Source organism: Pinus tabuliformis, chromosome 6 (genome assembly GCF_031772625.1).
Source record: "Pinus tabuliformis cultivar Carrire ecotype Pingquan chromosome 6, CPIR1, whole genome shotgun sequence".
NCBI lineage: Eukaryota > Viridiplantae > Streptophyta > Pinopsida > Pinales > Pinaceae > Pinus > Pinus tabuliformis.
In genome coordinates this window covers 208,307,171-208,324,501 of record NC_142292.1, presented here as the reverse complement: position 1 = coordinate 208,324,501, position 17,331 = coordinate 208,307,171, and positions in this window count along the sequence as shown.

Here is a 17,331-nt window from a genome sequence, read left to right as displayed (position 1 = left end):
GAGGCAGAGCGACGCTTTCTCAAAGGACCACGAGGTAAGTATGTAAAGTCTCTGAATACTTGGATTAAAATGTTATTGTGTGAAAAGAGGGTTATGCAATTACCTTGATGTCCGGAGCCACACGAAGTGGGAAAACCTACAGAAACAAAGGAAGTAAGGGATGAGAGAATAACCCTTTGATTTCACCTCCGCGAGGGGATGAGGAAGAGCTCGCGAAGGTCTCACCGCGAAGTGCAATCAATTTGATAAGGCAGAGGATTCCGTGCATACCACCCCCACCCACACCACCACTAGCTTCACCACCTTCACCTCCATCTTCGCCCATACCACCTCCGCCACCACCGCGAGTCAATATGGCAAGCGTGATAAAGTTGCATGTGTTCAAGGGAGTAGGAAATGAAGATTCGAACCAATTTTGGTCTGTAATAAGAGCCATATGGGAAGCGCAGGGGGTTACAGATGCTAATACAAAGAAAGCAACGTTGGTCAGCGCTCTGCAGGATCACGCACTAACCTGGTATATTGAGCATTCTAATGACAATCCGAATACAGGGATCGCGGATATCCAAATTGCACTGAACAGAGAATTTAATAGGCCAAAGTCAGAGGAACAACTGATCATTGGATTCAAAGAGATCAAAATGCTACCAGGCAAGACTCCTTGGGAGTTGGATCAAAGAATGAGGTGCACAATTCGTGAAGCTAATATGACTTTGACGAATGGACAACACTGCGAATGGTCTGTAGCATCGCTAACGCCGCATTTGAGGAACGAATTGTCACAACAGAGGTTAACAACTCAGGCAGAAGCCCTAAGATCGTGATGAGGCTCCATGAGACTCCGATATGAGATCCTAACTTGGGAGTTCAACAGATCTATGCACAGTTGAAAAAATTATGCCTTGAGATGCAAAGTCTGAAACAGGACAGGACAGCCCGGCCAGAAGTGCGCGAAGAGGTATGGTGCGTTAAATTTAAGGGTCAGGGTCATGACAAGGACCACTGCCTGGTGTTTGCAAACTACCTCACGGGAGGAGGACTAATGCGGTTAAGACCAGAGGCACAAGCAGGACTTAGCGCATCGCCTGCTTTGTGGTGCACGATTTGTCAAATAGGAGGAAAGCATGCTACGGACAACTGCCATTTGTTATAGAAGTGCACATAAAATTCACAGCAGTTGTTCTATAATTTTTGCAGATCGGTTAGACATGATGAGCGCACTTGTAGGAGCTATGAGCTGATGATGGATAGAACTCCCACCTATAGGGTACAGGCCGAAACGCGACCCCTTGACCAGACCACAGGAGTGGCGAGAACCGGATTTCAGGGGCGCGGGCGAGGCCGAGGTAGAGGAGGACCCGAAAGAGGTTTCAGACAACTGATATGTTACAATTGAGGAGGGACAGGACATTATGCCCATGATTGTACGAATCGAATGCATCCATCATGTATGTATTGTACCTTGTTTTATCATGAGACGGAGGATTGTCCTACGCTGATAGCTAGGTTGCATGACAAGGGAGTGCTCCAACCTCCCCCAACTCAGAACCTGTAGATAATGAGGTCTGAGCCACACGAGGAAGATCCAAATGTGAACATTGTGCTCCAGAGTGGAATTATGACGGGAGATGATAAAGGCAAACAACTCGAAGATAGTACTTGGGTTCACAAGGCTCTGACGAAAGAAGCAGAGTTTGATTTGGAGTGCGCTAAGGAAACCTTCATGGAAGCTAAGAAGAGCTTCGCTGATGCCTCCACTTCAGGAAGAAAAGATAGACCAGAGTCGGAAATGGACCCATCTATGCTTACAACATTCCTAGAAACATGCATGAAGCTACTGCCCAATAGTAAGGCTAAAAATGGATTGCAGGAACTCATTAACAGATGTGCTGGGACCGCGCCATGAGAGCCACACGTAGTCCGGAAGATTGGAAAGCATGTGACAAGGACGGGAAGAGAAATGAAGTTGATCACACAGATTGGAGAATATGAGATGGACCAAGTAATTCTGGACCTAGGATCGGACGTGAATGTTCTACCGAAGCAGACATGGGAGCACATGGGAAGGCCTACGCTGCAATGGTCTCTTATCCAGCTACGAATGGTGAACCAACAAAAGATAATACCTATGGGGAGATTACAGGAAATCACTATGGATATTGAAGGGGCAAGCGCGCTAGCAAACTTTGAAGTGATAGAGATTGTTGATGATATCAATCCCTACCCCGCCCTCTTACGAATCGATTGGGCCACTGACATCAACAGGGTGATTAATTTGAAGAAGCGCAAGATGATTTTTGAAAAAAAGTCTCTGCCCGTAGTTGTACCTTTGGACCCTGCAGAAGGATCGCGCTACACAGAGCCAATGAACGACTATGAAAGCAATGATGATTTGGACTGCATCTACAAGATAATCGCACGAGAGCAAGACTGGGTAAATCCCACCGCAGATGGACAAATCTCATGGGAGCACGAAAGCTCCTGTACGTCGAATTTAGATGAAGAGATAGAGTGATGGAAGAACCGGTTACACAAGGTAACCATGCTGAATTGTAACATGATGACAAGATCACTATGTCGCGTATCAACAAAAGTGAGAGATTTGCCTACTTATGATGGATTAGGTGAGGTAGATTCTTTCTTGGATAGATTTGAAAGGGAGGTGCCAGAAAAGCAACGTTTCCAGGCTTTGAAGTGGGTACTGCGCACTATGCCCGCGAGGTGGTGGGGTACGCACCAAGGAAGCTTTGAGGACTGGCGCGAATGTAGGAGAATGATGCGCATGCATTTTAGGAAGCCTCAGATGTGACTAACAAATAAATACAATGTATGGGATGGTCTGTGCGTGCATCTATCCAGGTGGGTACAAGCATATGGTAAACAACCTGCGCAGATGCACATGGACTTTGCGTTGGGGAACATGGTCAATAAGCATGTGTTGGGGAGGAAATTTCATGAATGGTCCCTCGAGTTGGAACGACAAAGGGTGGAGAGAACGTGTGCGCAGAAGGTGACCCACGTAGAAGCATTTAATGAAGTATGTGAAGCACTGAACAGAGTATATAATGCGCAACGAAGTGATTGGGACCTGCACGTACAAGCAATTTTGTGGGCTTATAGGACAACGTGCAAGAAATGGATAGGACAAATTCCTTCTAGGCTCGCCTATGGAGCAAACGTTGTAATCCAAATGGAGTACATTATTCCTAGTCTGCGCATAGTAGCACCTATGGATATGACGGTTCGTGGAGCCTTAGAAGAAGGGATCGCGCAGCTGAACGAAGAAGAACATTTGGGACCTGATGAAGAGATCCAACAAGGTGATCTTAGGCTCCAAGAACTCATGAAAGAAAGAGTGTGGTTAAGGGAGAAAAGCGCTCTGATGGAAGCAGAAGTCAAGAAGCTTGAGGAAGAAATAAAGAAAGATTTTCTCGATAAGAAAACTATGGTGATAAAACAGGGTGCGCACGATTACATTGACAAATTTGGGGACTACCACTGAGAGTTGATCAGCTTGATGCCTTTGATTGGACCGTATATTACTAGAGGGATCACTGATGATGGCGCGATGCAGACAGTCAAGTTAAAAAATAGACTTTTCCTTGATGGTCAATTGAAGCCATATACAGGTGGCCCGGCCACTTGACTAGCCATGGGAAGCATAGTATTAGCGCTCCATGCAGTTGAAAGGAGGTGCACGACTATAAATTACTCTGCCTGAGAGCTGCGCGATGTCAGGGCTGCATGCAAGAGTGAAGTGTCACGGGGCACGTGACGACACAAGGGTGGCTACGCTGCCACGCGGGTTGGCTGGAAAGTGACCGTTGTAGTCACTATTCACGATGTGATGCTTGGTTTGAGACCAAATGGAGTGGGCGGAAGGCATTTAAGGCGAGCTTTATGGGCAATATTTGGGAAAATCTGTCGCCAAGGGAGCATTAATGGACCGGATTTGGGGGGAACAGTCGAATTTGAATTCAAAAGGCACTATAAATTGCAAAGGACTACCCAACAAACAACACTTGGTAATTTGACAATTGAGCTGTCGTGCGCCCAGAGTATTCTGAACCATGAACTGTTTAACCTGTTGAAAGCGTTGTTTGAGTCCTCGATTGAGCAGTTGAGAGATTTCTGGACAAACCAAATGGCAGCGTTTGAAGAAGCCAGGGAAATCAGAAAAATTACCACCGAAGATGCTGCGTAGGCCATGACAGTAGAGGATGCCCCTGAAAGCATCGGGATAGTTACAGAAATCCCTAAATCACCACGCATGCCGAGACCCATGAAAGATAAGCAACCCATGATTCTGGTGAGCATGTCCCCTCGAAACCCGCAGAGAAGTAAATTTACCATGGAAGAAAACGGGAAAGTGGTTAATTTGGAGACCGATGAGGAGGAGGATGACCTTGAGGACATCCTAATAGAAGAGGACGAGGACAAAGGCATGGAGGAAGAAACCGAGGGCACAGAACCTCCAACTAGGTTGCCTGCATATGTTCCTCCATGGAAGGGGAAGGCAAAGGTGCCCAAGGACCTAGATGAGAGCAAGAGCTCTCTGTAGACTCCGCTGCTACCTGACGATATCATTTTTGAAGGAGCGCACTTGGGACGGGTGCTGAGTCTGAAGTTTGAAGATTGGGACCTCGCGGACCATGAAATGTTCCCACACTTGGAAACCACATAGCTCATGAAGCCAAAGCAAAACACTGCAGTGAGAGTCATAGAGTTGGAGCCACGCAAGTGGTTACGCAGAGTCGAAAAGGCAGGGTTGTTCAACCTGCTCTGGGTGCCGCATTACCATCGTGCCCCAATAACTATCTTTGTCATCAGGCAGCTGCATTTCCTAGTGAATGATGGGTTTTTGTGACTGGAGGAGCCCATCCCCATCATGAACCACCTAATCTAACCCAAATCCCTTGTAAAGGGGAAGACCTAGCAGGCATTTTGGAGGGTAAAAGTAGTGATTTGGCCATCGTAGAGGCCATGAAAAATAAATATAAGCTGGAGAAGAGAAAGAGGGGCTACACGATCTCCAGTATCAACAACAAGGCAGTCAAAGTTGTGACTCAGATAATGACGAGTAAGGTCATGTGGAAGTGTCGCGCAGATGAGGTGCATGCACTGGTGGTTGCACTTGCTAAGCAGTGCGCAAAGGCGGTCTAGTTTAACTGGTCTGAATTCTTGTGCAAGGATTTCCTGGAGAATTGCCGTGAGGCATAGGAATAGGGGGAAACCTTCCACTATGCATGGCTTTTGCTGTCCATAGTGCTGGTGGCTAGGGAATTGCCTAAGGACAGCCAGTTCCCCACAGTTGTGAGGGATCTCCCAGAGGCCACAAAGAACGCTTTGATGTGGGACACTAAAGACGCGCGCAGGATCTGAGACAGTAAAATATTATGGGTGTTCATGGAGATGAACACCAGAATGGCGATTAACCGTAAGCCGCGGTTATCGCCCATTGTCTATAACAGCTTACAAAGCTTTGAGGAGTTTAAGGTGGACTTCCATCACATCTACATTAGCGCACACAACAACCCAGTGAAGAAATCGAATGAACTACCACTCTCTGCGACAAAAACGGAAAATTATGTTGTACAGCGGAAGAAGGAGGAGACAAAACTACGAATGGCGTAGTTGACAGAGAAAAAAAGAAAAGAGGTAACAGCAACACAGGCGCAGGAGGCGCAGGACACTACGAAGGCCGCAACAGAAGCACAGAAGGTAGCAAATAAGGAGCGCAAGGGTCAGAAGTCGCCTTCACTTGAGCAAGAACAAGAAATGGAGACAGAGACAGAGGAGGGTGGCGTGGACCCAGAAACAACATCTACACAATTAAAGTGCCAACCCTCGAGAGAGTAGGTGGGGCCGCGAAAGAAGTTGAAAGCATATAAGACTTCTTTCGACTCGATCACCCTCACAGAGGTAGATCTACATGATATAGGGGAGACGGTGCGCAAGGTCACCGTAAAGGCCCTCCAGTAGTTGGCAGAGGAGAATCATATTGTTTTGGGGGCCCTCCGAGCACAGATTCAGGAGTTGCAGGTGTGCACTCCCCAAGCTGGTACTCTCTCGACCAGCCTCACAGTAGGAACGGTCGCGACTAAGGAAATGCTACGTGCCCGCACGACCAACACAATAGTGCTACCAGAGGGGGCACTGGTTATAGAAAATGAGGCCGACAGGCCTATGGTCAGTGCGTTGAAAGGGGTAGGAATCAACATGGCTACGCTCCCTCGGGAGATGCTCTATGTCCTGTAGGACGGAGTGACTGCAGAACTGTGGGCTAGGGAGGGTCGCGCGCTACAGGTGTTGAGTGAACAAAGAATCAACATGGAGCAAATGAGCCTACAACGTGACGAGGTTGTGGTGCAAAACCGACATATGGTGCAGGTGGTTGAGGAAGCCTGCCAAATGGTCCTTGAGTTGGCCATCCCCACAGAGGCACCAGCAGAGGCCCACATTTAGAGGTTAGCAGCAGGAGTGCGTGAGGTGAGAGAAGAGATGGCCAAGGTTCAACTGGAGCTGAACCTTCATATAGCAGAGCTGCGGTTGAAGGCGCAGCCTTCAACTACTCCAGAGGTAAGGGAACAGCGTGCCAGCACCATTACATTGGGGATGGAGGAGATTAACAGTGCAGTGAAGGACTGCACCAAAATGTTGGAAGAATCATTCGAGGTCCTCACCACTTTGTAGGAGGACCCAAACATACAGCGCTTATAAATAGAGGTGCGTGAGCTACAGCAACAGTATGACAATGTCAAAGGGACCGCGCAGACGATGGCCCTTACATAGAGGCTTGTGCGGATGCAACAGGCCAAAGCGCTTAAGGAGCAGGTAGATGCAGCGCGACATAGAGAAGCGGTTCTGAAGGCACACGTCTAGCCTTGGATCGACGAGGCCTTCGTAATCACAACAACAATTGAAGGCAAGCTCACGCAGATGTAGTGGATGCAGGAGAAGATATAGGGAAGAAGTTCAGACACTGCAGTCTCTGAAGAGCGCATCCAGGAGATACAACAGGCAGCCGCTCCGTATGCTACCGACCTTGTAGCAGTTTGAGCAGAATTGGAAGGTCTCCACGTGAAGATCTCCGCACCGATAGAGTGACTCAAGGGAAAGTCATGATGTTTGTGTTGGGGGCTTGTTGGGCACGAATCCCCCCCCCCCAAGGCAAGTTTTGGGGCTTAAAGCCCAAGTTTTGACTAAGTCTGATGTAAAGACTCCATGATTTGTGGGCACAGAGCGCGAAGTTGTAATTAAGTCATAGGGTTGTCTGCCCTTACTTTTGCAATGTAGTGTCGGCTTGAGAGTTCTACCCATGGTCCGTGGACCATGGGATTATATAAATAGAGGTAGGCTCTAAGTGTAAAGGGAGATCAAGGAATGGAAGATAGAACACCTAATGAGGAAGCATCGAGTTTAAGTGTAAAGTTGAGTCTTTGGGTCGTAGAGTAGGAGAAGGCTTTGCAGCTGAGTGCGCAGAGGCCTAGTAGTCCGTAGCTAAGTGCATGGACCCCTGCAGTTGAGTGCGCAGGGCAGGTTGAGTCTGTAACCGATTGAAGCATTAATAAAGAGAAGTGTTACAATATTCCTGTGTATCTTTTCCTATTTTATGCATTGAAGTATATTGGGTATGAATTGAAAGTTTACTTTTATTTGCTATGTGAACATATATGAATATAATATAAAGTATCTATTTATGTGAAGATAACTAACTGTTATAAGAAGATAAGTAAGATCTGTTGTATGACTTGGGGGTATAGCACAGATCATTGCTTTAGCAGCGCGAAAGCTTCTCATCCCATCCCATGGTTAAGGCTGTGCGAAGTCGAGTATAATAGGGTGTGAAGGCCTTGCAGGTCAAGAAAATGCGCGAATTGACCTACGCGAAGATATTCATGGTTAGACTAAATCAACCCCTCAGACATCTCAAGGGTGCAGAAACTTGGTTCTAGCATCCCCCCATACTACTTCGAGTGAGACCTCAGTCCGCGCTCCGTGGGCTGTTGCCGAAAGGGCCAATAGTACAGGGATTTTTTTGGCTAAATAACTCTGAACCTGGGTTAGGACCCATCAAACCAACACATAGATCCCTGATAATCTTGGATTTATTCACTCTTAGTTTCTTCTCCCTCTCCATGTTTAATGGATCTATGCAATGAAGTTAATTTAATGTGTTCTATTTCTAAAAAACTTACCAACTCTTTCATCTTTGTGATTGGCTGCAACTCTCTTGAACATGTTCCTCCAATTTGGTTTAGCAAAATGGGTTTTAACCTACAAGATGTGTGTATACTCATGGGCATCAAAGTCTCAATCAAAAATGGTTCTGAATATAATAAATTCATGCAATACATACTACTTGAAATCTCTTACACATAGCTATGGAGCCTTAACCAAAAGACCAAACTTAGGTATTAGCAAGGTACCCACTATCATTATACCGATTGTTAGCCAAAAATACTAAACATGATCACAGACAAAGTACCCACTATCATTATATGAATATTTAGCAAAAAATTTAACAGGGATTTTCTACAGAGTGTCCACTATGGATCATTAACCCAAAGACAAGACTAGGGCTTTACAAGGTACCATCAATATTATATGAATTCTTAACCATAAGACTAAACTCGGGTCATTTCAAAGGTCATAAATTTTTCGATGAAATAGATTGTTAATAGAATTATTCAAATTACTTACTCTTGTGCTTGATACAATGTATACACCATGTTTTGCATGATTGAGAGCTTGAAGCATGGCAATTAAAGCAGATCTAGCATCACCCTCCTCATAAACATTCGTGCAGTAGTTATGAAGCTCTATGATTCCTTTGCCATCAATCTCTTCCACTTCATTCATGACTCCCTTGAACCATTCAAATTAGCTTTGCTCTCTAGTAACCCAATAGAAATAAGCACTTTTGTGTTGAAGGTTTTCCTCTTATGTATTGATTCATTCTCCAGGCGACCACTTTCTTCATCTTTCAATTTCATGTTGTTGACAATCTCCTTCACAATGCTTATGAAGGGGGTAGTTCCAATGCCTAATCTCATGAGGAGGACATCATATTTTTTGTAGTCTTGGATTGGTGCCCCATAAGGCCCATCAACCAGCAATCTTGGGAAACTACATACATTAATAGAGGGAAACTGCATACATTAACATATTTCAGAAACCCTTGGATTGAAAATTTATGCACGAGAGATTATTAGAAAGGCACTGGAATGACATGGTAGTTCTAGATTTACCTTGGATTGTTCATCTTTGAATGCCAAATGTATCACAATAGAAAGATTGACCAGCTCTAAACATTTTGCAGATAAATTAGAAAGCACCTCGGTATTACCTATTCAAATATTCTAAAATAGTGGAATCACACACTGACCAAGAGTATTATCAATGGGGGTTATTGTGTTCTTTAACCACGCTCATAAACCCTGCATCGTTGTTAGAACCTATCTGAAATTTTGATGAATGATCATGCTAAGTAATGCACAGAAATATCCACTAACATGTGGTAAGACATGCAGTAGCTAACACACAAATATTTACTAATAGGTGGTAATTGATTTGAGACACGTTGTAACTCATATTAAGAGTGATGCACATTTAACATATAGTTTTTACCGAGGTTTTATAGGGCAGATTATAATTGTTATAACATTCCATGTGGAGTTTTGTTGTTTCGTTGCAATGAATGTATCTCTATACCCCCTGAAATAGCTAGGCTAGTCCCCTAATTTAGTGTAGTAGCATGGAGTATGAGACAAGAGTATGTCATATCGTACATAACATAATTGTTAAGTAAAGTGTTCCTTCTTACAACAATTCCTTAATCAATTTCTTTGTTAAATATCTTCCCCTGCGTCCCCTCAAGTGGCAGGCCAACGACTTCAGTTGATAGGTGCATACACATGGCGGCATCAGTCTTCAGTCAACTCTCTATTGTATGTTGCTTGTTTAACAAATGGTCTAGAACACAAAACATAAAACCTCCAACCTCAAGCAAACATTAATATTAAAGGCTATTCAAAGTCTGATAAATGGAAAATGTGAATTGTCCCCAACCAATCAAAATTTCATATAAAAATTTCTACACTGGATATTTAGGTTGGTACTGGAGGGCCCTGCTGCAGGGTAAGAGGTGATATTTCTTTGCTTGGATGTGGTCTCGAGATAGAGCATCATTCATTTATTTTAAAGAAATGCATCCATCAGAGTCTGGAAATAGAGCATTGAGATAGAGCATTGGGTATATCAAAATTTTCAATTACGCACACTAATAACTAGTTAGGGATTTCAAACCTGGCAGGGACTATGACTGCTTGCAACTCTCATTTGATAGGGACGTTGGATTTCTACTTGTATTTGGCATGAATTCCAAGCCAGAGAAGCTCAAGTTGGCACTGACAAACATGATGAAATTGGAAGCGTCATTGACACTGAAAGACGGAAAATTAATCTCATAAATGGAAACTATCTCTCCCACCATACATATAAGGATTATTTCTTGCAGGAAACCCATTCAGTTTAATGTCGATAAGATGTAGATTCAATATGACGTAAACGTTGGAATAACCACCTACATGCCAAGAGAGGAAGATCACAATGGGTAGTTATCACTGAAATTTAATGGAATCAATACTGGGGACCCACTTTTCTTGAGACTCACATCCTTGCAAAAAAAATTAATTCAACTTTATAATTCATAGATGAAGAGATTGTGCAAAGGTGTAGAGTTACTCTGCACAATGAAAGCCTCGGAACCCACTTTGCTTGAGACTCACATATTTGCATAACTTATAATTAAACTTATTGTTTGGAGATACAGAGATTGTGTGAAGGCTTTTATTGTGCGGGGTGTAGAGTTACTTGGCACAATGAAAGCGTCGAGACCATCTTTTCAAAACTGTAATTCAACTTTAGTGTTTGGAGATGCAGAGATTGTGTAGAGGTGCGGAGTTACTCTACATAATGAAAGCCTATAGTAGAAATGTAAAGGCTATGATGCAATCATATCTAATAGATACTTTTGGAATTACTGGGGGAAGAAAATGATATCTTATAGATCTAACTGGCAAGTAATTCCTATCTATGAGTATAAACTATTGAAAATCACCTTCAAACAATGATTGGGAATGCCTAGCTATGACCACTGTCTCTCGGTAATGACCTTAAGGCCAAGGACGAATTAGACAGGGGGGTTGATGTTCAGGATGAGTGAAATATCCATGTTGTGATTACCGCGTTCATATCATTGATCCACCACCAATCCATGATCGTTTCCCTCCTAAAAATTCATTCATCCCTCGTGCTATTTTCTACTCCCCCTATCCACTTACATTCCCTAACTTCTCAGTTCGATAATCACAGATGAAGAGAGATTGATTCATTTCAATTAACTCTGAGATCGATTCTGATAGATATTCGTATAATATCATTTTCAATAGGGATAAGGGAACTTGATTTGTGAGGGGAATAGTAAATAATAGGGGACCCCTCACATTGTATTCTCGCGAGTTCAAAATCTAGCCAATGAATTGGACTATGCAGGTTTGGTCCCTCTTGATTTTTCCTTTATTCATATAATATTTATGTATTAATGGGTCCTAGCTATTATGCTCAAAATAATATCTATTATAGGGTTGGATACGATATGTAGTTATGCATGGACTAGTACGCATTTATTAATATGTACATTGATTGTTCATTCTCCTTGTAGCTTTAAATATGACTATTCCTGATGCTGGAGCTCTGCCGGTTCATTTTGTGCATTAATCTCACGTTTGATAGGGTTTTTTTCTTGTGCACATCTATATTAATGCATGGGTTATTGTTGTTATGCGCACCTTGATATTTCTTATGACAATTGTATAACATATTGAGCCATATAGGATGCATGGAGTTGGCAATCTTAAGCACACTTGAATGGAAAATGAATCTTGTTACAACATTGGCAGAGCTTGGTTATGACGTGTAACTGGTGATTAAATCCAATACGAAAGAAAAAGTAGCTTTGCCTATGCATCGGTGTCTGATTTTAGGATAGATTATTTATTTAGAAAGGAATATTTATCATAATTCAGAAATAAATTGAATAGTCTAAATGTGATGACTTTTTCTTATGTATAGTGTTTGGTAATTTAATTGGTGTTAAATTACTTACATAAATTATCAACGAGGGCTAGTAAACTGATGAAATGTATGTGCATTGTTTGTGCTAGAAATCTTTATTACTTAAACAATTCCTAAGTTAATTTGAGATATTGTTGCATTGTTTGTGCTAGAAGTCCTTATTACTTAAACACTAATTTAATTTGAGATATCAAAATGAACATGTTTCTCTACAACTATGTAAGTAAATAAATCACGCATAAAAATGTTATCAATTCTATTTCTCTTGCTTAAAGGAAAGATTACATCATTCTTGAAATAAAATTCACACTTGCTAAAATAAAATCACACACACTTGCTTTAAAATGAAATCACACTTGCTTGAAAATGAAATTTAACAATGTAAATAGATCTACTCTTGACAAAAAGAAAGATTAACTTTGCAAATGAAAATCCAATCTATACAACTACAATGTAAAGCTATGCTACTGATCTATGTCAACTTATAATCTATCCATGCTCACAGGAAATCTCGCTTCACTCAACAATAGAATGATTAAATAAACCTGTTGCAAAACAATCTTAAACTTACATTCAAAAATCAAAACTTGAGTGATTAAATGAACTAACAAAATCCTACAAGAAACACATAATAAAATACTAATTGCAAATGAAAGAAAACCTTACTATCTTGAGGGGGCCTCCTGTGAGAAGTAGGTGTCAACACAATGCCTTCACGAGATGATTAACCACGCATTAAGTCGCACAACAGAGGAATAAAATAACGTCTTTAATTGCAAAAACAGAGTTTAAAAACAATATCCAAATTTGTGTCTGTCATGCCGAGAGGCAAATTTATAAAACTCCTACACATAACTATTTCATAGTATTATGTCTTTATGCTAATCGACAATTACTAAAATTAACATTAAAATATAAAATAGCATGATTTCCTCATGATTTTTTATCAACGAAGTAAATCATGAGGTTGAATATCTGCATTCACTAATTACTCACTCGCTTGATTCGCCTTCCTCGGTGGTTGAATTTTGCTTTAACCGAGATGCTACAGTGTCTTTCTTATCGATCTAGGTTATGAAGATAGGAACAAATCGTTGTACCAACTAATTTCCACCTACTCATATGCCCTATTCTTCGGCTAAAGCTTCACAACCCATCAAACCTTGGACTTAGCTGCAAAATCATATATCAGCTGCATAATCACTGTAATTCAGTAGCTCAGGTAAATATTGAGTTAAATAATAAAGACAAATGATATTTATGAAATAGAAGATGATTATGTACCTGTTATGCCATAAACCTTATAAATTGATACCCAAATTAGAGTTATGAAGGTAAAAAAGGGGAGAATGGAGTATAAGAAGGTTGTCAAAAAGAGACAATTTTGGGGTTCAACATATAGTTTTCTACATATGGAAAGCTCTGCATAAGCAAAGCTCTACACAAGAGGTATCATAATGAACCATTGTGTACATAGAAAAACACACAACAATTTGAAAAAATATATAAATGATTTTAAATGCATTTTAATTGGTGAAACATTGTGATTTAATAATTAAGAGAATACTAGAGGAATACATTGTGCGGAGTGCATAATAATAATAATAATAATAATAAATGCAAATTTGTTCAACCCCCCTCCCCACCCCTCTTTCCCTTTCCTACATAAAGGACCTGCCACTGTGTCAGTTCTGGCATCATTGGACAACACAATAGCATAAGAGTGTCAGTGTTAGAGCACTCAATTGCCAGGACTGAAAAATAATGAAAATAAAATGCTCTTCACCAAAATAATTATGTCCCATTAGAGCTACCTCATCCAATAAAAAATTATAATTTCTTTTCTAGAATTGAAAATTATTTTTGAATTTACGAGAAAATAGAAATATTAAGCATTTTTCTTGAAACTTTATTTAAAATTGCAAATGCACAATAAAATAATGCAAATTAAATGCACTTTGACATGAGGTGAATTCTATAGACCCTGGCAATGCATAGACTGATAATTTGATTTTATATTAAATATATAATCTATTATTTAAACAAATCATAAAATTATATACAATGATATAAGGATATGCATATGTTCATCTTCAAATAAGTGTATTAAATTAAATAATATAAAATTGTTCAATTGATTAGAGTTATATTAAATTAATTGATATAAAATTATTCAACTCTTGAATTGGAGTCATATTAAATTAATTAATACATAATTACTCAATTCTTTGGAATTGGATTAAGATAATTATGTCAAGAGGCATGTCTATTTTGGAATAAGGCTTCAAGAATTTTAGTTTAATTTTCAATAATTATTTGGTGGATGGTAGGGATTTAACCTACATAGAATATTTTAGGATATTCTTAGTAATATATACAAATGAAAGATTAAGATTTATCTCCAAAGTAGTTATGCCCTTTTTCCTTAATTAAAAAAAAATGTCATATGAAAAAGTGTCCTATGAAATGGGTTATGGTTTTTTGGGTGTGTGGTATTGATAAGCCATGGTATTGGCCCATGATGTTATAAAAAAAATCTATTTAAGATCTAAAGAATATCCATGGTAACGTGAGGGTGAATCTCCCTGGATAAGAATCTTGTTGCATGCTTTTTTAAATTTATATATGTTTAATTTATATACTAATGCTTTTTATAACCAACCTAGATTCATATTAAATCTGGATCTACCAAGCATCGATATGGATCAAATCTATTTTCAATTTAAAATAGGTTTCACATCAAGAGATTTGATCCCTCTCGGTGCTTGGTAGATTCGACATTAAGATGGATTTAGACTGGTTCTATATATATATATATATATATATATATATATATATATATATATATATATATAGATATATATATATATATATAATTTGGCTGAGTCAAAATGTTTACATAACAGGACAAAGACATTACAACATCTCTTCCATACTGGAATGGAGAGCGCCTCTCGGTGCAATAATAATTTAAATAAAGATTTTTTGTAAGTCTAAAAATTCTATTGATCAAATAGAAATAAAATTACATCATTTTCCATAATGACTCATTTTCTAGCACAGTACGCCCTATACTAATGGTATCAAAGAAAAGATGAATGGTACTGAGAATTGCAAAGTAGGCGTAAAGGGACAGAATAAACAACTAGAGAGGAGAATCACCCAAATTGGCGTTGATCCTCAAAGAGACCTTTCCTTCCTTTCTTTCTCGGAATCTTGGCCCAACCTTCCGAAGGAGTTTTGATCAAAGTAATCTGCAAATTATCATTGTGCACTGAAGGAGATTCCTTAATAGGGTTCAAAGAAGCCAACTCATGATCTCATTTCAATATACCCATAGAAGCTTTACTATTCAATATATTTGTGCTTTTTGAAGGAGCATGGTCCACACTAGGAACTGCAAGATATGTTTGAGGCCTTGAATCTTAGACCTTGTCCCCCATATGGATTTCATCATTAGCTTCTTCATCATCCTTTTTCAATGTAGAGCAGTCATTTCCCTCCATAGGAAGAGGGTTATAGAGCTTCCAACTTTTAGAAATGGAATTGCAGATGCTCCACTTCTGTTGAGAATTAAACACAAGGCAAGAATTATGTAAGTGGCCTATTTGATGATAGAAGTGTCAATGTAAAGTAGTATTCTTATAGTTCAGAACCTTCGTCTAGTGAAAATCACCAATTTTAAATTGATTTGGTCTAGAGTTCCTTTATTATAATTGATTTCAACACAAATTTTGCCATATGTGTATACACCAAGCTTCCCATGAGAGGTATTAGTAGTAAGGTAATGAATTAGAGAGTCTCCAATTCCCTAAAATATTGTGTAATGTCATAAGTGAGTTGGAATTTTAGGAATCCTAACCCATATTAGCATCTTATTAATGACAGTTGTGAAGGGTCAAAATATTAGAACCAAGGGGTTAAAATAGTCCAACATTTCGCCAAAACTAGGGCCTTTTAGATAAAGCTTTCTGATAATATTTTGATTCTGCAAATAGCACAATGAAGAAGCATTTTGAGTATAAAACGATATGGAATGGCATCCATTGGTAGAGATTAGTCATGTGAGGCTAAAACCCATTAAAATGAAATATTAATGCTACCTCTAAATATAGCTGATGAAGATCCTCAAGATCTAAGTGAAATATTTCTAGGGAGGGAACTTCCTAAGAATTTTCCACCAAAAACGACCCAAGAGTCGTTTGGGCCTGATTTTCCTTAGGGGGTAGCCAAGCATGGATGATATCTTTATAAGAATGATCTAGGAGGATCCAAACCGACTCAAAATTTAAAGTCCTCAAATATCAGATAACCAAGACCAGGTCATAAATCTCGTCGAGACAATTCCAATGGCGTAACAATGCCTCAATCTGAGTCAATATGAAAAAGTTATGATTATATGAAATTTTTGGCAAACAATAAAAAATATGGCACTGATATTGCCACATGGCATCACCATAAGGCACCATCTAGAGAGCGTCACATTGCACAACTTAGAGGGTGCCATGTGTCACCCACGATAGATGCCACGTGGCATGACATGGCACCCTAGTGGCTATTGACATGGATGGACATGCAAGAAATTATGTGGCATATCATGGCATGGATGTGAACCAACCCATGGTTACCATGCGTCCCAATCATTGGGTTCCACATGGTAACTTGTGGTTGGCAACTTTGTCCTACCAATTTAAAATTAAATTTTTTTAACAATCGAGGGTTGAACCCCCGACCTCGACAGTATCACTCAATGACATATTGTTGCACTAGATAAGGAGGTCGTTAGAACCAATGGACCACATTATACTTAAAATAGGGGCTTTGTCATGTAATAGAAGGAGGGGAGGCCCGCGAGGTTTGACCTTTATACCTCCCCCAACCACCATACTTAATTAAAGTATTCTAGATATGAGCCCATGGGGATGGGATGTATAGTCTGCCACCCCATTAACATTTAAACCATTTTCATACCATTTGATGGGGATCCCATAAAAGCCCACAAACCACGAGTGAAGAATGAAGCTCATAATCAGAATGGAGGCCAAGGGGACTCGTGCCTAGGTTGGTAGAAATTTTGAGAAGGATTCCCAAAGCATATTCCAGTGATATTTTTCAAGAATATTCTTGGAATATTATAAACTATTGTGGAATCTTGAAGATTCACTGAGGTGAAGGTGACAAACCATATGAAGT